Consider the following 24,975-nt stretch of genomic DNA (forward strand, 5'->3'; position numbering starts at 1 on the left):
ATAACATTTTATTTTAAATAATTAAATATTCCACAAAGTACAATATGTTGAGCCTGATTTAAAATATTTGTGTTTGGTGTGCTCTTTTTAAAATTTATTGTCCATTCAGATTATAAAGGATGCACATGTAGATAAACTAGTCAAACATTCTTGTTTTACTTTTGTAACCATTGGAAAGTCTACAAGACATCAAATGGTTCATTACAAGATGCTATTTACTGCCACTTTTGTAAAAAATTCTGATATTCTGGAACATACAATGTATGATCTTTGTTCAGAGAAAGCTGTGTCATGGGGCTCAGTCCAGCACCAAGTTTATCATAATTTTAATGTATTATTAGACCAGGTTCTGTGGAGAGACAAAAAAACAAAGTAAGAGGGGAAATAAAACAAATATTGATGAGCTGATTAAATTTATAATTAACGACACAAAAAGTGGTTAAAGACAGATCACAGCGCTCTATTTGAATAAAAAAAACTGAACCGAAGAATGCTAGTAGGAAAGATTAAGTTTATAAGGAGGATCTTTGAAGATAAAAAGGAGCGGAAGATGGGATTTCAGGATTGTGCAGGACTGGGGGACCTGAAGTCTATTGTGTTCAGAATCAGCTTTTGCTCAAAACTGGTGGTGTATTGAAATGTTAGCCATTGCCCACCAATCCAGTTAAGATAATCTGTCATCGAAATCCTCACCTAATCAAGTAAAATCTCAGCCTCTTATCCTTAATTAAATACTAAATTGTTAACACTAGGCACTCGAAAGTTAGGGTGACAAGTGAACTGAACCTGCCGCAGAATACAAGTACTGGTGGTTGATTAACTGACATTTAAAAAAAATGGAGAAGCTAAGAATCTGGAATTTTACATGACCTGGAGGAATTTTACATGAGGTGGAGGTGGAGGGGCGAACTATTAATTACGTGAAGGTTGAGCTATTAATGGGGTGAAGGTAGATGATGTTACAAAAGTTCTGATCGGACGTCTTGTGTTTCGGAAATTCAGGGTAAACTAGGTGGTGTCGTGAGACTGCAGATTGTTTCAAGCGGAGACAATTGTCTGAGAGAGGGGGTTCGAAAGGGGGTAAATTTTAAATAGTTAGCGAGGGGCCAGATGCTGGCTCTTCGCAGTGTTTAACTGGAAGAAATCCTGGCTGATCCGTGACCGAATATCAAATGAGTCGTCTGACAATATAAAGGCAGCGGAGCGATAGAGAGTGATGGTGAAGAGGCAAAGCTTGATGTCACCGAGAAGCCGACCCTATGAATGTGGACAGTCATCAAGGAGGACATTCCCACTTTGATAGATAATAGAAAAGAGGTCACCATCACAGAGAATGTCATTGTGGCTTTGCGACGGGCTCTTTTGGCTCTGGCAAAGCTAAAACCTGATTGGAGAAAAAGTCATTAGGCCTTTGGCATACTGCCTGGGCTCTTGTAGCTTTTTAGTTCTGAACAGTTTTTGCCACCATATATTTTCAAGACTGTTTGAGGCCAAGTAGTTTATTAAAAATCTTTCTTTATCCATGGTTTTATCTAGTAGGCGCGAATTAGATTTAAAAAAGCAACAATCTCCATGAACAATTATTGCTTAATATGGGATACACGAAAGGCAGATAGTAAAATCATTGCTGTATCATGGGGTCCTATCGCAATCATATGGAGGGGCGGGTGGCAGTAATTTTTCTTTCCGGACTGAGAACACAATTAATTTTAGTTATCCGCCTGAAGCTTATTTCCAAAACTTTCTTGACATGCCGTTAAGTTGGAACAAACTTGATATATTTAAATAACTTTCATTTAGCAACCCAGGTTGAAGCCCACTCATAAATTCCCGGAGAGATCTTCTCTTTATCAATATGGAAAGGACGCCTTCTCAATTCAGCTGAAAGGCTAACACCTGATTTTAAAGTCATAAGCTTCTTCAGTATGCTAAAAAAAAACCCTTACAGCTCATGAATCATGACTAATTCTGAATTTAATTGAGAAGCAAACATTTTCTCCAAGTCTGTTTACCCGACATTGATGTTTTCTGAGATACTCTGCAGCTGGAGAATACATCACAGAATAAAATCGTTCTTGAAAAATTTGAAAAGTCCACACAAGACTTGCTACACCTTCTTTCTATTTACTTGTTTCTTGTGAAATGTTAAATATGAAGATGTTGTGAAAAACGACAATCATAAATAACATTAACTGGGAAAGAGTACTTATTAGGGTTATTCCCGATTTAAGAAGTTCCTGTCCACATCATAAATGCAGCGACGAGATGAGCTGAGGTTTTTATAGTTAAAACAACCCCCCTCCCCAACTTAAAGCGAATGCTCCAAATGACCACGAGTCAACAAGTGATTTATTTTCTTGAAAATAGCATTGCTATAAATTGGACTCAATCTATTGCAGTAAATGCAGTTCTGTAAGTGTTGAATTCATGCAAAAGAAAAAGAGGACTATCACATTGGCTTCCCCAGTTACGAAGCTGACTTGGCGTTTGTTGTAGAACATCTAGTAGCAGCGCTTTGAGAAGATACTGGTACTCATCAGATACGCTGCCAAAATCGGACATTGTGAGGAACTGAGCACTTTGGTAAGTAGTTTCCAATATACAGGAGAGTATTTTCCCTCTATTAATCGGGCGTTTGGTTCATCGCCCCAGATCCCAAGCGTTCTTGATTTCTTGTCAAAAATACCATGTGGGCAGAATTGTTGCGACTTCAGTGAAGAACGCATACATTCTACGCCACATCGTCTTTTGAATCCGAAATATTTATTATGTGCATATAAATGATAGGCAAATCTGTAGTTATTACGAACACCACTGAGCAAATATTTGGTTTTGAAGACAACTCCACTAGAACCATTAATTTCTCCGGAATATGTTTTGGATGTATTTAGATCGCAAAGATATGGGGGTTAAACGTAACTAATATCCAGACTTAACTCCGTGCATCACACACGCAGATGAATAATGTCAGAAACAGATTCCGTTTTTTGGGGAGATAAATTATAATTAAAGTGATATTTCAATATTAAGCATGAAAATCATTGTTTTGGAATAAGTACGGATTTTATACATTCTGTCGTCTTCTAATACCAAGGTTTCAAAGGGATGTGCATTTTAGTTTCAATATTTGATTAATAGTTCGTTATTGTAAACAAATATTGCAACAGTGAATCCTGTTTGAGTAGAATTTAATTGGAACTCTGAGAAGTCACAGTTCCTGATTTCCTTGGCTTTTCCTGATTATACCTTGTTCATTTTGAGGACCACCCCAACGGTCTTCCATTTTTTCCATTGTGTGTGTGTGTGGGGGGGGGGGAGGGTGGGGGGCGGCTGGGAGGCTAAGTATACTTCTTTCAATGTAATCTGCTTGAATTTCAACTTTTGATTTTGATCACATCATTATCATTTGATGTAAAATTGATTTGTTCGACTCAAGATCATTGAATTTATTTTGTAAACGTCTTCACTGTAAATCCTAGTCGCAAATATGTAACGTAGGCCGACGGCAACGCAAATCGAACTTTTAAATGTAAGATCACTAAAGAGCTTTCTTGAAATCAATGATCTGGGAAGTATATATTCTTCTAACAAACAAGAGAAAAAAGTCCCGAAATTATTGAATCTTCCGGGAAATACTCAAAATTATTTTTTTGGTAGAAGGACAGTAAAGTAGTTGCATATATCAAAATAATAATATAAATGGTTATATTCGTTCGATGATGGAAGTCGATATGCAATAACATATAACAATTTAATTGGCTCAATAATTCGCAGAGTAGGTGCTTTGGACATTGGGTTGTTCTAATCTTCCAACGTGACCTGTGATACTATTCTTTCTATTAATGACGCGGATTTTAAAAAGGCATTGCCTGTGTCTCGCTGCGGCCCTTTCTTCCTTTTTAAACCAACCACTGATATTAAGTTGTTAGCATTTACCTGCTGTGAAATGACTCTAAGTATTATGAATAGTTATTGGAACTATTTTCTATTACAGTGTGTGGCCCAAATAGCCCGCACGACATGCACAACTCCTTAAATTAAAGAGCTAGAAAATTACTCTTGAAACACCTGCAATTACACGTATTCTTAAGTTACATACTCTGCGTAGGAGTTAAATTTATGAAGATAGTGGGATTTTGCCCATGGGTCATACTTTATTTGAATAATGATGACTTTTTTATTACAACATCCAGATTATTAATGGTGTACAATCTGGTCAATTCCACGTGAAAGGAGTTTTCTTTACAAAGTTTTCCAAATTGTCAGAAATAATAAATGAGCTTGTCAACCTAAATTACGTTATAATGAGAAGGGAAAATTTATACAATAATTGATTTATGCTTTCTGATCCTATTCTCTTAAAATAATTTTAAAAAAAGCGCTGGAAATATCCAGCAGATGGGCCATATCAGTGGAGAAAAAATGGTTCGAGTCCATGTCTTTTCAGTAGAATTGGTGAAATTTGAATATAGAGCAAGCTCCCATTCCTTTGATGGGTTCATATGCAGGCGTCAGACTGCGTATTCTTTCTTGGAATAGTATATTTTGTTACATCCTTCATCTAACCGTGTCGTTTTCGTTGTTTTAAAATAAACGTAAACATTACTAAGGTGCTTAATTATCTTCGGAAGTTATTGAATCCAATTTTACCGTTGATTAATAACATAAATTTAAATAATTTACCGGATTCACTTTCAGTTGACCATTTGCAATATTTCTAACCATTGTGGTATAAAATATATTATTGACATCATAAATATGTACGCTTATATCGTACGCTTATATCGGGTCAGTATCGTTTGTCATTTATTTTCAAATAATTTAAGAATCAAATAGCAAAAACACGTAAGGCAATCCTGGAAGGCAGAAGCCTTAATGGTTTAGAAAGAAGTCTTATTTAATCCGGCTATTTTCAAATCGCACGCAACATCGCTTTGAGTACTATATCGAACTTGCAGTTGTCATTGCTGGGTTCCACATTTTCAATCAGAACACAGGATCGAATTTTCCGTGATATATCTTGAATGAGAATCTCCCTTCCCAACTCCATCCCCTTCCCCAATCACCCCCCCCCCCCCCCCCACCAAACACTATCCATCGATTGGTTTTTATTTTGGTTGGAATGGGAGAGATAAGAATGGTTATTTTACTCACTTTTTTCATTCTTGTTGTGATCAATTGTTCAGGCAAAGCAGAACTATTTCACAGAGGAAAGTTCCTTCTACAGTACTCGAACTTGATTAGGAAGAGCTTTCATCCCGTTTCTCTCACCCAATGTCTTTATGACAGTTGTAGTATTACTAACAATGTAGAAAAGTTCAGGTTTTATTGAATTCCATCCCATTGTATCAGACAAAATGAAAATAATTGAGTTAATGTTGATATGCTTCCATTAATTTCGCTTTCACACATTTCCATACATCAAAGAATGATCAGGCATATTATGTGTACGTGTGTGATGCGGCCTGCATCCATATGCATTAGGACAAGCTTTCGAATTGTTACTTGCAGAAATACCATCTGTGAGTCTAGAATCGCAGCTCAAGAGCTTCCATGATGAAATGGTGGCAACCAGCAAAGATCCCACACACACACACACACACACACACACACACACACACACACACTCACAAGGACTTTGAAAGGTTAACAGTTTCAGGTGAAATAGATTGTTCTGTCTATCTAGATAGTTTGAATGATAAAATTGTATTTGACCAACAGAAATAATGGATGCTGCGAGACCTGCTGAATTCCTCCAGCATTTCTTTTTTTTAATTACAACCACACAGCGTCTGCAGACTTTTGTGTTTAACACAAATAACGGACCTATTTCAATTATGCATTTATTGTTGAATTCTTTCTGCTGATGTCTCTCTCATTTCCATTTAACAAAGCCTACCAAGTGTTTTATAAAGAATGCTAAATAATATTCATGCGTTTTCATTAAAAAAAACCCACTTTATTGTGGACAATCCCTGACTAAATAAAATGAAGAGTTCATCAGTAGTGTTGTCTCATCCTGTCTTTGAATATCAGTAATTACTTCAAGATTGGTCAACAGGTTTCAGTTTTAATAGTTGTTAAAGATATCTGCCATATGGTTTATTGATTTACCATTTTTAGAACAGGCCCTAATGCAATGAAGATATTAGCTGAGGCCAAGCATATAGATAATAATGTGTCATGTTTTAATAGTTCCGATTTCATTGAACTCCCCATGATCGTGAATCAATGAAAATACTTAGTTTCTATTGATTTCACAATTATCCATAATTTATTTACATTTATTAAAATTGGCATCGTGTCTTAAGGAGGAGAAAATGCATCGTGCCAGTTTATAACCATGCCTGAACGATCATACAAGAAACGTTTTTAAATATAGGCAGTCTCTAAACAGGTGTTTATTTCTTGATATACTGCCCCTAATTTCTACATATCATGGACTACACATTAATTCGGATTAAGACTATGGGATACGTTTCAGTTTTAGAAATTGACTGTAATTAGGATGAGAACTTAACATATATGATTTGGCTAGAACAGGTCTAAAATCAGTGATAATAGGGGAATAATACATCAGTTCGTAGTTCATTTCATCCACACTCTGTAGTGGATAAAAACTATCCGGGACAAAAGAAAAAAATCGTGTTTTTTGTCTAAATTATTAAAACCAAACTCTCAAGCGATTGCAAGGTAGGTTGAGGAAATATGAAGTAAGTATCATAAAACTGTCGTTTGAGAGATTTTCTGTCATTTTATGGCAGAGATTAACGGGCGCTGTCAACCTCATTTTCGAGCTGTATGTACAAGTATAACATTTCGTTAGCCACTTTTTTATTTAGGGAAAATAACTAAGTATAATGTAATTGCTATAGTAATTATGTTCAAGAATGACTAGCTATTTAAAACTTTCTAAATTACGTTAAACGCATTAAGTTCGCTGCATTAAATCTTGGATATTCGCGTGTCGAAGGTATGTACCATTGCCACTTCGTAGGACGTGTCGAGGACACGTTTCATTGCCACTTGGGAAAACACGAAAACTGCAATGCTGGATTCTTCAACAGACAAAGAATTGATGAAGGAACTCAGCAAATCAGGCAGCATCATGGTTAGAAATTGTCAGTCAATGTTTCGGGTCTTGATAAAGGTCTTCACTGATACACTGACAAACTAGTGATTACGTTCACCACATTAACAGCAATATTGCAGGCTTTTCAGTGTCCGAGTTACACTGATTTGCTCAGAAACACACTTTCGGAAACGTTTGAGGTAGGCGCACGAAAGAAAGAAAAATACAACTGGTGATTCCATTTTGTGCACAAATGCTAACACCTAAAGCACCAAATATTAAAACATTGAAGAGAATGCCAGCATTCGTATAGTGCCTGTCACGATACCAAGACGGTTAAGGAATGTAGGAACATAAAAGAACACTGTAAATGGAGTAAGTTTGAAGTACATTTCCTTTGAATTATTAAAGATGAAACAAGGCACTCTATCTGTATTGTTCGCTTCACTACACAATCCATCGCTGTTGTTTGAATTGGTTCATTTTAATCCGATAGCAGTATAGACGGCCATAAATATGGAACATCATAGTTAACTACTGTAACACATTTCACACTTTACTGATTAAAATTACAATATTAGAATGGAACGGATTTTTACTGCTAACGCATTTGGTTCACCATGCGAATGCAACATTTTTTTATTATCTCGAAATATAATAGCACAGAGCACAGCAGTCAATATTATCATTATCAGTGATCTGTGCGATTAACTGGAGAGGTTGCATTAATGTTCCTATTTTTTAGAAGTGCTTCTACACCTGAGTATTGCATATACAGCACTCTATTTTTGCCTATTTGTAACCTTGTTTCATTGGACAATGGATCAAATAAACTTTTCCAATTGTAGAACTGGTTCCATTAGTTCTTAATATTGTCTTTAATAGTTCTTTGTGTATTAATGCACATTTAAAAAATAGCCTTCAGATTGTCTAAGGCAGTAAACCATCCGTGTACCAATGGGACTGTTAGGTCTGACATAGGAAACAGATAGATGCTCCTCTGCGAATGAAAGGTTTTCTGTGTCCTGTTTGGACAACCGGTCGTTTCTCATTCCAGTGCCCGGCTACTGTGTCATAGGGAAATTTTTGGGATACATTCAAAGGTCCAAGGTTTGCAGTTTCCTTGAGACGAAGGAATTTCATTTCACAAAAAGCAACAAATTGATGCTTTCCGTTCATCATTGAAATGGGTTGGCACAACAGTTCACAAAACTTCTTGGAAAACGGTCTTATAATTCATATCCTGTAGTCCTAAATTCTCCCTGCTACTTATTAACAACGGCACTTCTGTTTTATCTCGCATGCATTTTGTGGAATAACGCGCACAGTTAATTGTAATTTTTTCCACCTGCTATATTTGGGTTTTTTTTAAAAATTCGAGATGATGCTTTGGAACTACAATTTTAAAAAGGGGATTTATGACCTTTGTTGCGTAAACGATAAACCAAATGTTTCAAAACGGAATTATTTGGTGGATTAAAATATCATATTAAAATATTCGATTAACTGGCGTAAAAATCGCGCTAAAAAGCCCAATCTGATGGGAATTCATTCCTGCTGGTTGCGTACAACTTGCGGGTTCATTCAGTTCCGAGTTTGGAATAAGGTTGAGAAAGCTCAATACAATTATTCAGCTAGGCGTCTTGCAAATACTTATTTTTCGAGATAGATCACGTCTTAGGGTTGTCCAAACTTTGAACTATTGACTACATCCAACACTTCACGGCACATAACGAGTCCAGAGGGGCAAACATGCAGACAGGACAAAATAAAATGGTGATTGTTTAAGAGTTAAGTAGACAGATAATGCGGTTCATCTTCTCAACAGCAACACCCGGGAAAAGTGCTCCAAGCAAATTCGGAAGAAATCATTTCCGAGCGAATGAATCCAGTCATCCAACCGAACAGAAACGGAGGCCTGTCGAGTTGGTAGACCCACCGCAACAATACAGGGTGTTCTTTAAACATGCAATTATCATGTTCAAAATTAAAATGAAGAATTATTTTTATTCCGTTCAATTACATTTAGTTTTTTTTAAATATTGCAATGTTGCTTTTTGAATTCTGGCATTGTAAGGTCAGTCAATCTTGTATATAAACATTGAAATTGCCAGCTAAAATTTAGAGACGTAGTTTTTAAATATATCTTTAAATGTTGTGAATTGTCAAAATAAATAAAAATAATACTGAGACCCAGCACCTAAGGGCGGCACGGCGAGCATAGGGGTTAGCGCAACGCTGTTGCAGCGCCCGCGATTGGGGCCGGGATTCGAACCCTCCGCTGTTCGGAAGGAATTGGTACGTTCTCTCTGTGTCTGCGTGGGTTTTCCCCGGGGGCTCCGGTTGTAGGTTAATTGGGCGGCCCGGGCTCGTGAGTCGAAAGGGCCTGTTATTATGCTGTATGTCGACATTTAAATGTTTGGATAGTTTTTTTTAAAAAAAGACGCCCTAAGGCAATTAAAGGGTCACGTCGCACTACCTACTGGAAACTGGACGCCGTGGCCTTTTTAAAAAAAAAGATTGAGATTTGTAGAAGTATTTAGTTTCCAACAAATAAGTTGCTCTGGACTTGGAACACGACTTATGGATTGGTGTCAGAATATTCATCAAGTGTTGAATTCGGGTTTCATTAATCTACTGTGAACAACGCAAGTCGTTTTAATTCAGTATAACTGTTTGTTTCAGCGTACAGTTAACTGTAAGAGGTAGTCGATTGTATAGGTAGCTTTGGTAATGGTGATTAACGGAGGATACTGGAAGAAATTGACGTTGCTTTTTATAACAGTTGGGTATGCTCTAGTTTAATTTGAATGTTGAAACGTGTATAACAGTATGTGAATTCAAAAGGTCCTTAACAATAATGCACTTATGTACAATGATGTTTCAAAATATTACACAATATGGAAGTACCTTTATTTAAAACAATAAGAATAATTTGAACTGTCAAGTTTCTTTTGCTCCAATATTTATTGTAGATTAGTTCATGCACCAATTTAAAGGAGGAAATATAAGCAAGATGTTGGATAGATAATTTTGTAGTAATTTTGTTACAGCATTGAATCCAACCTCTACCATGACAGGTTGTACAGTGCATATTAATTTAGTCAAAAATGGGGTAATCAGATGATCTAGCCAGAAGTGTTTGAAGAAGTGACTGAGATGTGGGAGTAAAATAAGTTTAAGGTAAAAATGAAAAGGGGCTGAGAGAGAAATCACACATTCAGAGAATAATCACTGAAGACCGAGCATCTTGGAGCAAAAGGATGAGACAGAACCCAATTTAGAAAGTTTTAGATGGGTTGTATTGGGGCTAAGGTTTAGAGTGCTTTCCTGAGAGTGTTGAGTAAGTCCATGACAATATCTGTTGAAGAATTATAAAATGCATTTAAAATAGTGATCAATACCAGGAAGGAACATGGAACCATAGAACATTACAACACAGAAAACAGGCCATCTAGTCTGTGCCAAAATATTATTCTGCTCGTCCCATTGACCTGCACCCAGTCCATAACCCTCCAGGCCTCTCCCATTTATGTACCTATCCAATTTATTCTTAAAACTTAAGAGTGATCCTGCATTTACCACATCAGATGGCAGCTCATTCCACATTCCCACCACTCTCTGAGTGAAGAAGTTCCCTCTATGTTCACCCTAAACCTTTTCCCTTTCACCCTAAAGCCATGTCCTCTCGTTTTTATCTCTCCTAATCTAAGTGGAAAGTGCCTACTCACATTTACTCGCATACTTCTCATAATTTTGTAAACATCAATCAAATCTCCCCTCAGGAATTACTCAGGAGGTGAATAAGAAATCAAGAGATTAAATTTGTGTTTTAAAAAAAACTTTGAAAGACTGATTAAAAAAAAATAGGATTAGAAAGTCTGATCTTGGATGTAACAAAGGCAAGGAAGAAAGTGTCAACAGAAATGGACAAAGGTCAAAGATGAAGTTATCATCCTTTGCAATGAACTAAATATAGAGTTTGAAATGACCGAAGATCAAATCAGAACTTTTCACTTTGAATGAATAACCTAATAAAAGTCTGTTATCAAGTCGATTCATGATGAAATTTTGGTATGGCAATAATTATCTCTCAGATAAAATTATGCATTTCCACAGCCATTTTATGCAGCTTACTCAAATCACTTTGTATTTTTACTTTAGAAAACTACAGATTTATCCAAAATGTTGTCATATGGATAGAAAGCTAATTCCAGGTAAGACAGTAAAAGCTAAAGTTAACACCATACTTTCATGCTGAATAATTTGAATTATTTGGTAATTAATGTATTTTTTGAAATTGCAGAATGCAGGCTTGGACAAGTAATTCTGAAGTATACAGAAACACAAATGCTGCAGATACTGGAATCCTGAGTAGACAAAGAATTGTTGGAGGAACTTGGCATCCATTGGGAGAAATGGTCAGATAATGTTTGATCCTGAAATGCTGACTGACCATTTCTACCCATGCTGAGTTCTTCCATCAATTCTTGATATACTTTAAATGAACTAGAAAAAAAATCTGTTTAACATGTTGTAGTTGGCATATCATTTTCAATTTGCTGATGAGGCATATAAATGCGATACATCAGAAGCCCATAAATGTAGTAGAGTAAGAGTATGAAGTTACATTACAACATGAGTGGAGAGAGAGATTTTTGGATTGTAGATAATAACCACAAAAAGGATATATTGCAATTATTTTCCTGGTGGTTAGGGGTACATATTCATTAAAAAATGTATGTCTATTTATTAGGAAAATATGAATAAAGCCTTACATCTCATACTCTAAGGCATTTCACCACCTTTGGAAAACAAAGCAGAACATCTGTGGAGAGAGAAACAAGAGTTATTGACTCCTCTGGATTAGATTAGAGTGGGAGAGTATTCATTCTCATTAAAGGTCAAGAATCTGAAATGTTAACTCTGGTTCTTTCTCCACAGAACTGAATGACTTTCTGTGTATCCCATCACTTCATGTTTTTATTTCAGATTTGCAGTTTTTTTCTTATTTTCAATTGCTTAAGACAACATTTATTAAAAATTATGTTTTCTCTTGAGATATCATTGAAACAGTTTGCTTTATTCTCTGCCCCCCGCCTTTACACTCCCTAAGAAGGTGGAGGTGATCCTTTCTTAACTGCTGCCGTGCTCACGATGACAGAGACCCTGCAAAAAGGTGAGATGCTTCAAGATATTGACGCAGCATTCTATGTCCTGATCAGGAAAGTTCATAACTTGGTGGAAACCATCAGTAGTTTTGTTTCTGCAAGAGATTGCAAGACAGATACTATTCAACTAAACTTAGTGAAGAACTTTTGCACAACTTGTAAGCCATGTAATATTGAGATTAAAATAATTTTAGTGATCACGTGAACTGGTCAGACCTGGGTAAATTCATATAGCCACATGAGTGTTGAATATTCCAACATATATCTTGAGTAAGGTGGATTGGGTTTGAGGGAGTTTTGTTCTGTTTTGTAGTTGGAATATTAATGTAGTTGATTTAATCAAGTTTTCCGTAAAATTTGAATTCTAAAGTATTATTGACAGGAAACTTGGTGGTAGTGGTGGTGCTGTTTAAAGCCATTAAAAATGATTGATTTCATTTGATAGAATTGGCCAACACTCAGCACATTGATGTTGTGAAAATTATTAGGTGCTTCATGATTGAAACCCAGATGTTATTTGGATCTTGCTGAAGGCTGACCAAGGTTGTTTTATTATATGAATCAAACTGTATATTATGGAAAATAATTATTATAGCAGAATACAATCTATACATAGGTTTAATTAAGTAAGCAGGTATTAGAAATAGAGAGTAAGGTTTACAATTTGCAGCAGATAAGATAATATAAATGAAAAAGGAAATTAACAAATATCACATTGAACTTTGCATTTAGTAAAGTGAATGTATTTTAGATATAAAATTTGGGTGATAAATCAGAAAGAGGCTGATTCTGTGGTTGTGGTGAAATATACCTCTAATTATCTGTCCATATATCTGATATTTATTTATCAATCATTCCAAATCCTCAAACCTTGCAGCCATTTAACTCCATTATGTAGATCCCCACCTTCAATCCAAGACATATTAAAGATGTAATTTGCAAATATGGAAAAGCACTTTCACAAATTCAAAAGCCATGGATTATTCACATTTTCCAAGAGCTTCATATTCTTACACCAATTCAACATCATTCATTTAGTAGCACTCAAAATGTCTTGAAGAGTAGGTATATGATAGTTACCAATAACATCCATTGATAAATGCAGCACATATGAATGTTAATCAATTCAACAAGAAAATGGATGAAAATGTTTACAGGGCTGATTGGTATATAATTTTCCAGATATCTGTGAGCAGATCTTCGTTGTTAATGAGCTACACTCACGATACTTCAGGGTAGTAGTCAACTACTGGTGTTTAGAACTTGGTTACAGGTAAAACAGATGCAGATGGCAGCATTCTGTAAGTAACCATTCACCTCTAGTCATTAGAGCCCTTAATTCATGTCAAATAAGCATGCTAAGGCCCGTTGATATAATTTGATACTTTCTCTCTGGCAAACTCATTACTACAATAGATAGCATATACAATAACAATTGTTGGCTTAATTATTTTGAACTATGTTTAACTGACACTTATGCAATAAAATGCAACAAAAGTTTGGGTAAGTGTTCACTTTAAAACTGCTTTTGCCCATGTTACTTCCTGGAATGTCATATTGTAAGCTGACACTCCACACACTATGGAGGATCAGAGGAAATCTTGCAGCATTTTCATTGATGATGGTTTAAATTTTGAATGAAGTCTGAGTGTTTAATGAAACTTGGACCAGACATTGACAGAAGGGGGGCAAGGAATGTTTGATATTGAATTAATTGCCTTCCCTAAGCTGTTCTCTACTTTTTTGAATAAACATTGAATTTCCCTTTAGATTTGTGCAGAGCTACAAATTGACTAAAGGTGACTAATCTGATATTATCTATTTACACTGTTACCCATTGTTAATATTCTGCACAGCAATCTTGTGCACCAGTGCAGTCTGTTTAAATAATCTCATTAATTTATTTTCCACGCCTTGTCCAGGTTCATATATTCTTACATAACTGAGTCTACTACAATTAAAGGCCATGTTATAAAATATGTTGCTGCATCTAATGGAAAAATTGTTACCTATTCAGCTCGGAGTATCTGAACTGTATAATGGATACAGCTGCCATGCCGCAAAGCAGAATTTATAGTGAAAAGGTTCCAGAATATGTGCTGTTTTTATTTCGTGTGCCATTTCAGATTTCAGATTTTGTATTTATTGTCAGGGTACATACATGACATATTGTATAACCCTGAGATTCTTTTTCCTGCAGATGAGGCAGAATTATTGGTAGTGCAAATTAAAATTACTCAATGCACACATGTAAACAAATAAAGAAATGTAAACAAACTGACTGTAAAAATCAGAGAGAAAAAAATCAATAACATGCCATTTAAGAGTCCTTAAATGAGTCCCTGGTGGAGTTTGTTGTTGAGGAGTCTGATGGCGGAGGGGGAGCAGCTACTCCTGAACCTCGTGGTGTGAGTCTTGTGGCAGCTTTACCTCTTTCCTGATGCAAGCAGTAAGAACAGAGCATGTGCTGGGTGATGTAGATACTCAATGATTATTGCTGCACTCTGATGGCATCATTCCCTGTAAATGTTTTTGATCCAGAGAAGATTTTTGCCAATGATATCCTGGGCTGGGCTTTACACTCAGGACTATTAGTGTCCCCATACCAGATTATGATGCAGTCAGTCAGCATGCTTTCCACCACACAACTGTAGAAATTTTCCAGGGTTTCTAATGTTATGCCAAACCTCCGCAAGCTCCTGAGGAAATAGATGTACTTTCTTCATGATGACATTGGCGTGTTGGGTCTAGGAAAGATCTTCCGAGATAGTGACTCCTAAGAATTTTAAATTTGCTCACCCTCTCCACCTTACATTCCTCAATGATCACTGGATTATACACCTCTGGTTTTCCCTTCCTGAAATTCAACAATTGGCTCCTTGGTTTTGGTCACATTGAGAACAAGATTGTTGTTAGTACAGCATTCAGCCAAGTTTTCAATCTCCCTCTTGTACAATGACTCATCACCCCTTTTTATACAACCCACTGCCATGATATCGTCAGTGAATTTGTAGCTGATGATGTTATCGAACTGAACTACACAGTCATAGGTGTATAGTGATTAGAGGAGGGGGCTAAGAACACGGCCCAGAGGTGCTCTGGTAGTGATGGAGATTGTGAAGGTGTTGTTCTTCCCAGTCCTCACTGATTGAGGTTTGGAGGTGAGGAAATCCAGGATCCAATTGTACAATTGGGTGTTGAGTCCCAGGCTCTGAAGTTGGCTGATCAGTTTTGAGGGGACAATGGTGTTAACTGTCAAACTGTACTCGATAAAGAGCATCCTGATGTGTGCATCTTTGCTGTCTAGGTCTTTGTGTAGAGCTATTGAAATGGCATCTGCTGTAGACCTGTTGCTACAATAGTCTGAATTGGAATGGATGGTTCAGGAGTTGATATGTTTCAACACCAGCCTTTACAATGATGTGAGTGCCATTGGTCGATACCTTTACCTTTCTTTTCCTTTCAGCATTTACCTGCTTCTCTTTTTTTTTTCTCAGTTAAAATCACTGGTAGAGACATCAATAAAAAATTTCCTGACTAGAAACCTACAATGGTTTTCTACCTTTCCTTTTGTATTGAACAACCTTTTATTCATAATGATGTCAATCTTCATTCACTTGGTGGTGTGTAATCTTCTTGAACTGTGGCAGTCCTTTGGTAAAGTGCTGGAGAATAGTGTTCGAGCACTTATTTCCATTAATAATGAACAAATAATTATATATTTCCAAATCAGGATTGCATATGACTTGGAGGGGAGCTTGCAGATGCTGATGTTCCTGTCCATGACCTTCTTCATGGTAGTGGGACATATTGCTGTAGCTTTAAAGAATAACTGAGGTGCATTTTGAATATTTTATTCATAATTTTTCAAACTCAAGCAATATCAACAATCCATAATAATCCATGATAATAAAAACACACTACATTTTCCAATTATATACAAGTTTCACCATTGAGTCCAATCCCCCCACTCTCCCCCTCCCCCCCAACCCCCATGTGCAGCCATACTTTCATCTCCAATCTCACTTTCTCTGGGACTGTTTTGATAACACCATATCTCAGTTTACTTTTAACATTACTTTCAAAATCCTAGCTCTCAGGTTGTTGACTTTTCATTCCTTATAACAGTTATGTATTTACTGATCTGTTCATACATTCCCTAACTTCTGCCTAAGATGCCCACACTTCATTAAAGTATTATTGTTCCGAGTCTTGATCAATTCCTGATATGATCTCTTCTCTATTCCCTTAAGTCCAAGATATACAGACTTGAACAGAAATTAGTCACTCAGCAACTAGATCTGGCTGGGTTACATTAAGCCACTATCTTTAATTTTTAATTAAAAACATTTTTTAAAGTTTAGACATATAGCATGGTAACAGGACATTTCAGGTCAATACTGCCCAATTTACACCCAATTAACCTACACCCTGGTACATTTTAAATGGTGGGAGGAAACCGGAACCCCTGGAGGTAACTCAAGAATGCATGAGGAGAATGTACAAACTCCTTACAGTCAGTGCGGGATTTGAACACTGGCCCTGATTGTCTTGGCACTGTTAAGGCGTTGCACTAACCACTACACCAACCGTGCCACCCCCTTTTTATAGGATCTTCTCAACATTTAAATGATTTAACTCCTGACTTCCATCCCCTGCTGCAAACTATTTTCTGAACTCCACTTTCCTGTTACTTCATGCCCAACTCCAAAGAGAGCAATATTTTGCAGACTTTTGTATTTGAAAAAAATTGAGGCCATTTATTCAGATGCCTCTATCAGTTGTCTTTTATCTCCTCTCAATCATTCTTTGAGTGCCTCTTCATTATACTCATTTCTTGCTCCTTGACTCTTCCTTTAAAACTGTTGACCACCCATGTTACCTTCCTATGCAAGTTGGATCCAATGTAAGCTGTTACTATTGATTCTTCCTCCAACTTCTGACCCCTCTCCATCTACTTGTTATTTTACACCTCCATCTTTGCGAATCACCAATCTTTCTTCAATTTTTGTGTTCAAAGATCTTTGCTAAGGTGTCAGCTTCAAAATAAATGTTCATTGTTCTGGAACTCCCACGTGTAAATCCATTCAATTAGTTTTTGCCTCTCCCATTGTATGAAAATTGTTCCTAGAAAAGTCATGTCATCCCATGTGACCATTTCAAAGTTGGTCTAATTCTCATCACTCTTCTCAACTTGTCAGAAGCCTTTGTCATGGTTAACCATATTAGACTCCTTCAGCATGTCTCATATGAAAACACATCAATTTCCACATCTTCATTTATGCCATTACCATTTTGGCTTATCAATACATCTGTCAATGGATCTCGACAAATCATTGATTTTTATATGTCTGTCTTCCAGAATGTATGGAAGTTACCTCCACCTCTAGTCCTGCCAGCCTATACACCACTTCAAAACTCGACGTTGTGCCTGCAACTGAAACAGATTGCTCAATAATTTTGTGTCTGTGGGCCTGTGTGTGCCTTGATTCATTACCAAGACCATAGTGTACATCTTTGTACTCTTGGAGTGAAACACAAAAGTCTTTGTGATCGTAGTTTAAAAAAAATCAGAAATGCTGAAGGAACTCAGCTGGTCTTGCAGTATCCATCAGAGGTAAGGATATATTACCAGCATTTCGGACCTGAGCCCTTCCTCAAGGTAACCTATATTTGTACTACTGTGCAACTCTCTTCTGGCCTCTTCAGGTGAAATCCTTATTCATTCTTGTGTTAATCTTTGAATTGATTATTTTAACATATTTCACCTATTAACAATTGTTCTATTCCCTACAACCATATCTTGTCCAGTTCACATTTGCCCTAACTGTCACCCCAGCTTGTTCAACTGTATTTATTGCCAATGTTGTGGAATGAATCAGATTTGATTAGGGACTTTAGATAAAGGAATCCTTAGGAGGCAATAATCATGTTATGATGGAATTCATTCTGCAGTTTGAAAGAGAGAAGCTAAATTTTGATGTATCAGTACTACAGTTGAGCTAACTATGGAGGCATGAGTGAAGAGCTGGTCAAAGTTGATCGGATGGGGAGATGATGAAAGAGCATCAACGACAGGAGTTTCTGGAGGTAATTCAGAAGGACACAAGATCATTTCATCCCAAAGAAGCAGCAGCATTCTAAAGGGAGGATAAAGAAACTGTGGCTGAGAGGAAAGCACAAAAATAGCATAAAAATAGAAGAAAGGGTGTGTAACATTGCAAAAATTGGCAGGAAGCTCGAGGCAGGATAAATCAGCAGTCAGGAAGTCAAATATGATATTAGTATTTAGAGAGGACCAAAAAATAAAAGCAAAGGTGTAATGCTGGAGATTTATAAGGTCAGACCACATTTGGAATATTGTGAGCTGTTTTGGGCTCTATGTCTAAGGAAGGATGTGCTGGTGGTGGAAATGGTCCAGAGGAGATAGACAAGAATGATCCCAAGTAAAAGGAGCATTTGATGACTCTGGGCCTATACTAGCTGGGGTCAAGAAGGATAAAGGGGATCTCCCTGAAACATAGAGTTCTGGATAGAGTGGATGTGGAAATAGTCTAGAACAGTGGTTCTTAACCTTTTTCACTCATATAAGTAATTCCTTATTAACCACAGAACACTTTATGGTGTGTAATTGAGTGGCACGTGCTCATGTGCCAAAAAGGCTTGTTACAGTCCTGTATGTATACATTAAAAAATTAAATGCAAGTTATTGTTGTTTTACAAGCACAACTATTTTCATTCATTAAATTATCCACTTTCCCAGTAAAATAACTGCAGAACATTTATAGATGTTAAGAAATTTTGATAATGCAGGCAGTAGTTACAGTTATAAAGTGGATTCTGCAATTTTACTAGTTTTACAATTGTCTCCAATCTTTGGAAAGTTTTCTGAATGTTTTCTCTTTGCTGGTATCAAGAATTGAGATAAATACTCCCTGGCTAATGTGTTTTCTTTTTAAGGCTGACTTCAGCACTGTAAACTGGACCTAAAGTGGTAATACCTATACTATGAATGAAATATGTGGTTTTATTCACAATATTGATAAACATCTTCAGAAATGTACATACTACATCAAAAAAAATGTATTTTGCTCACTTTAAGGGGTAAAGTTTAGACATATTTCTCTGAGAAATAATATAAAGTGACTTTACAATTGATTTATTTTAAAGTTCTGTCTTATTGAAAGCACTCACCTTACTTTAATTGTTTCTGAATATAAATCTATAATCATTTCTTAGTTCCTAGTGTTCAAAGAACATTAGAAAACTCAATTACACCCAGAATTTTCTAAGGCACTCCTAGTGTCTAAAAATGGCTTGTCTATATCAGTATTGGGGGTACTTTCCAACATTTTAACAATTATGAAATCATGACCTAGCATGGGAAATTGAGCAAACACACAGCATTAGTTTTATTTTGGTTTTATATTAGTCATAGATTGAAAGACCAATAGTTAAGGAAATGGGGCAAGCTGACAGCCCATAATTATGAGCGGGAACAGCAGGTGTTCTGGTTTCAATAAGCTGCATGGAAGGGTGACAATGGCAGGGCAGAGAAAAGCAAACAGAGTGCTATTATGAGACTGTGGTCAGTGATGTGCATCAGGGATACACAGTAGCGGAAGCTGAGCAGCTGCTACTTGCCTTAACAAGCTGAAACAGGAGCCTGCACAGCGAAATTTAAACACCCATGCAGAGGCCATGCCAGCAGGGCAGCTTGGAATGTTTCTCCTAAGACATTGAGCAGCTCACCTGTTAATGCAAACATCTGCAAGAAAGTATTATCATGTTCTTCAAAAACAATAAGCAACCACTTTTGTCTAAATGGTTACTAGTCCTATTATGTCATTATCTACAACATAAAAATATTGTGAGTTTCTCAAGCAGTGAATTGACTACTAAACATTTAACCTTCATGATACCATGGATGAAATATGTTTACATGTGTTATTACTTGTTTGTGATATCTTCCAAACATAGGTTGTACTGTGAAGTCAGCGACCAAAGAAAATGAGTAAATAAAGAGAAACCTCGGGGGTGGTGGGGGGGGGGGGGGTGTGGTGGTGAAGGGGCACATTTACTTAACACCTGGAAATAGTCAGTGCCTACTCGACTCTCTGTTAGATGGTCCCACATTCCTAAGTTTACAATTACTGCAAGAGTTCTATGCCTTCATTAAATTAGGAGTATTGACAGATACTTGCAGATGGCAGGAGGAATTTTTAACAAGGTTCATTGAAGCAAAATTTTATAAAGCCTTTAGATCTTATTGGAATTTTTGCTTTACCTGAAGTGCTTTTAAAATAACCATTATATTTAGTATGAAAAAGCAGTAATGCCATCCAATAACATCCATTTAATTGTAAGATTATGCACAAATGAAAAAAATGTATACAAGCCTACTTTATTTATATTTAAATGCTTTATATTAAATTTTAATTTTTTAGCTTTGATATTTAGTGCCAGCACTTTGAGATCTCTAGTTATTATCTGTAATTGTTCACAAAGGTCAATTAATCCAACATTAGCAATGAATCTCTTTCCTACAAATACATGAACAAAATGAAAGTATTTTGTGAAATTCAATGGGGAAGAAACTGAAGCTGGAAAACATGAACAAGGATTATGGTGGGTGATTAATCCACTGTGAAGGATGTACAGTATATAAAATTTATGCTTCAAGCTTACTATCATAACTTCAGTACAAAGTGGACAGATTTTCTGTTTTGCACACATTCACTTCATCCAGTATATTAAGCAGCTAATTAACCATGGCTACAGTGTGTAAAGGTGAAATTCTCAATTGAACTGGGATACCCACAAATTTTAGAAGTGGAGTGAATTCTGGCTGAATTGAGGGAAGAATGATCACTTTAGTTTTCCTGTACACCTTTAGAGTTTTTGCTGCTGAGGAAGAGAGTGGTCCTCTATCACTAGCTGCCCAGTCAGGTAGTCCAGTGGGAATGAAGGGAGGTTGCCAGAGAGGTTAGCAACAGTATGTAGACCTAAGGACATAGATATAATAGAATGGGCAGATGTTCGGTTTTAGGCCGGACAGTCTGGCTTTTGAGCCATCTGTTCTCCGTCTGGCACCACCTTGAGCTAGGCATTAATTTATCCACCTTGTGGGCCCTACACCTTCTAATGGAGGAGTGCCAACTCGCGCATGTGTGATGAGGGGGGGGGAAAGTGTGACGGTGGTTCATGAAGTGCCGGCTGGCGCATACACAATGAAGGGGAAATATGATGATGGTTGCCCATCCCCCCACCAGGAAAGTTTCTGGTGCTAACCTTGCTAAGTTTGAAATATACACCCTAGGACATAATGACATAAAAATTATCATGATCTTATGGGCAGAATTAGACTTGATCAAGAAGAAGTAGTCAAATCTATTTTGCAACAACTTTATCACACCCTGCTCTGTTTTGCACACAAATCAGTTAATTCTATTAATTCTGAACTCTTACTTAATGTCCTTCTACCCCATCATATCCTTGTATGGTTACCATTAGTCCAAGACCGACACCCACTTCTCACAGTCGTTCAGGCATACCAATTATTCATTTGTGGTAGGCATAACACCTAGCACTTCCAGCTGACTGTCACCTTAATTCTCTGTCCCATTCCCACTCTGACACCTCTTGTGCTGTTTCATTGAAAGTCTATGCAAGTTCAAAGAACAGCACCTAAGCTTTTGATTTATCACATTATTGCCTTCAGGATGTAACAATGAGCCCTATGGCCCAAAATCTATGCCAGTTAGGTTAGTCCCATTTGCCTCTTTTGGCCCAAATCTCTCAGAATCAGTCATTCCCAAAGGGGGAGGTTCCCCCCTGCCCCCCCCCCCCTGGAGTGGTGAACAGATCTAAGGGCACAGAGAGGAAAAAAAGGGACATGCCATGTCATAGGCCTTGGTTTCCTGCACCTTCATGAGGGCCAGGGAGAGGCCGTGCCACTCCTTGATGGCCGCCACTGCAAACAGGATGTGCTTGGTCACTGTGGGGCCCTCCACTCCCCTGTGGCTCCACTGCCCCTTCCTCTTGCTCCTGGTCACCTTGTCCACTCTGCTTCCCCCCTGCCAGGATCGGCGACTTCTTTAGCCCTGGGGTTCTCAGCCACGGTGAGTCTCTCTCTGTCTCCCATTCGCTTGCTTTTCTCACTGCCACAGCCAAAAGCAGTGGGAACTGGAGGAGCAAGTGAGACCCTTTCTACCTGGGAAGTGGACAGAAAGGAGAAACCCTTCCACCACTCCACCCTTGCACCTTGGCCACCTTGGCAACTCATTTTGTGTTTCTCACCTCTGCTAAACTCCTGGAACGCCAGCAAACTCACCTCCCTGACCCACCAAACTTGCTGCATGTAACCCGTCAACTGCAGAGCTTCGGAATCTCCAATGTATCCACCTACAATTGCCCAAAGTCATACCAATCTCTGTCTATTTCCAAAAACTCTTCAGGCACCTTAACCTTTCACTGTTCCTCAGCAGAAATTAGGCATTGTTCTCAATGCTTGTGAAATACATACGCTTGTTTATAATGTTAGATTAGTTGTTGTTTTAAATTTGCAGTAGAACTAATACCAAGAAAGAGGTGTGTGAGTGTGTGTGTGTTGGGGGGGGGGGGGTGGAGGAGTTGCTAGGGATATGGCCTGGGAGCCAAGGGGGCACAGCTGAATAAAGTTTGGGAACCACTGCTCTAAACCTTTCCTACCCATGTACCTTTTCTAAATGTATTTTATATATTGAAAAATATAATAATTTCTACCACTTTTTCTGGAAGCTCATTCCATATACCCACACACATACTATGTGAGAAAGGTCTCTTTAAACTTTTTGCCCGCTCATTTTAAATGAAAGCCAGGTGCTCCAGAGTTTTGTGTAGAGCCAGTGAGATGACATCTGTCATAGACCTGTTGCCGCAGGAGGCAAATTGGAATGGATCTACAGTATGTCCCTCTCAGACAGGACCTGATATGCTTCAACACCAGCTTCTCAAAACACATCATCACTGTGGATGTGAGTGTTCCTGGTTGGTAGTCATTCAGGCAGGTTACCACACTCTTCTTGGGCACCAGTACATTTGAAGTCTGTTTGAAACAGATGGGTACCACATCTTGTTGGAGTGAGATGTTGAAGATATCTGTGAATACATTGGCCAGTTGGTCAGCACAGGTTTTCAGTACTCGGCTGGGTACTCCATCTGGACTAGATGCTTTCCTTCGATTCACTCCTTGAAGGCAGTCCACATATACTGACACTAGAGGTTCATCAGGGAAGTTAGGAGCTTGCAGTGGTTCTTCCTTGTTGTTTTAAAAAATTTAACATACAGCATGGTAACAGGCCCTTTCAGCCCACAAGCCTCTGCCATCCAAACCAAAGCACCCGGAGGAAACCCAGGCAGACACAGGGAGAATGTACAGACACCACCTGATTTGAATGCTGTAACAGCGTTGCGCTAACCATTATGCTAACTGTGTCACCCTGTTATTCTGGTTTTGTAGCCAGTATTAGCGCCAATATGGTACACACTAATTTTTAATAACCTTTATGTAACATAATATGAAAGGACCTCTTGAAGTACAATTGTACATCAGCCAGTTCATCCTTGTTTATTCTTCTAGTTACAACCTGAAAAAAAACTCAAGCAAGTTTTCAAATAATTTCCTCTTCATAAATGTCCTTTAACTCTGCCTGATCCTATTTGCAGTTTCTGGTGTCCTGTTACCACATCCAACTAATGATGTCAAGTTAAATAATTCACAGATTTCTGTTTTTCTCTCTTCTTTCATATAACATGGGGTTGCAGCAGGCCAAGTGACTGACCAGTTAGACAGGCCGAATCGCCGCCCCAGTCGTCTGTCACAAGATGGAACGGGCCCCCCTTACCTTCTGACGAGAAACCCATGGTTGGCGACATGCGTTGCCCGGGGGACAGTGCCGCTTCCGTGTTGCATGCCGCTGGATGGGGAGTGACACCGTGACGTGATGACATCATTTCCTAAGGCCAGCATGCCCCTCACAGGAAGTGAGCCATCTCCTTGAGCAGTGTGAGTAATTCAAAATAAAGTTCAGTTACTGGTTCACCTCGTGCTTTGTGGACGTCCCTCATTTTGATAGTGCTGCCGTTAGCAGACACCACGCAGTGGTTCCCAACCTTTTACTTTCCACTCACATACCACTTTAAGTATTCCCTATGCCATAAGTGTTCTGTGATTAATAAGGGATTGCTTAAGGTGGTATGTGGGTGGAAAGAAAAAATTTGAAAACCACTGTTTTAATCATTCCAAATTGATTCGTTATGTGCACAGTTTCAAAACTCCAAAGGAAATGGGCCAATGACAATTTTTCTCAAACAAAATATTTCAGTAATAATTGGGTCTAGAGCAGTGATTCTCAACCTTCCCTTCCTACACACATACCATCTTAAGCAATCACTTATTAATCACAGAACACTTATGGCATAGCGAGTACTTAAAGTGGTACGTGGGTGGAAAGTAAAAGGTTGGGAACCACTGTGCTACAGGATGACATTTGCTGTCACATAACCTGTGAAATCTATTCTAGTGATAATAACCAGTGCATACACACTCTCTAGAGACCCATGGATTCAGGTCATCAGTCCTGTGGATTTAACAGCTTCCTACCCAAATCACCTCTCCAGTTTCTACTAATTTAAATATCTTTCAGTTCCTCATTCACTCAAGACCTGTACTTTGCTATTGTTTGGGGTGGA

At 37.8% G+C, this 24,975-nt stretch overlaps 1 long non-coding RNA gene across 1 annotated transcript in view; it reads left to right on the forward strand.

The window, feature by feature from the left end:
- Window positions 1–24,285, forward strand: part of LOC138760089 (uncharacterized) — a 28,935-nt gene extending 4,650 nt beyond the window's left edge. Inside the window, exons 2-4 of the long non-coding RNA XR_011355393.1 lie at window positions 11,237–11,289; window positions 12,189–12,251; window positions 24,049–24,285. This is a non-coding gene — a long non-coding RNA (uncharacterized lncRNA). The remainder of the gene's footprint in view (window positions 1–11,236; window positions 11,290–12,188; window positions 12,252–24,048) is intronic.
- The last annotated feature ends 690 nt before the right edge of the window (window positions 24,286–24,975 follow it).

The sequence above is a fragment of the Narcine bancroftii genome, chromosome 4 (assembly GCF_036971445.1).
Source record: "Narcine bancroftii isolate sNarBan1 chromosome 4, sNarBan1.hap1, whole genome shotgun sequence".
Lineage (NCBI taxonomy): Eukaryota > Metazoa > Chordata > Chondrichthyes > Torpediniformes > Narcinidae > Narcine > Narcine bancroftii.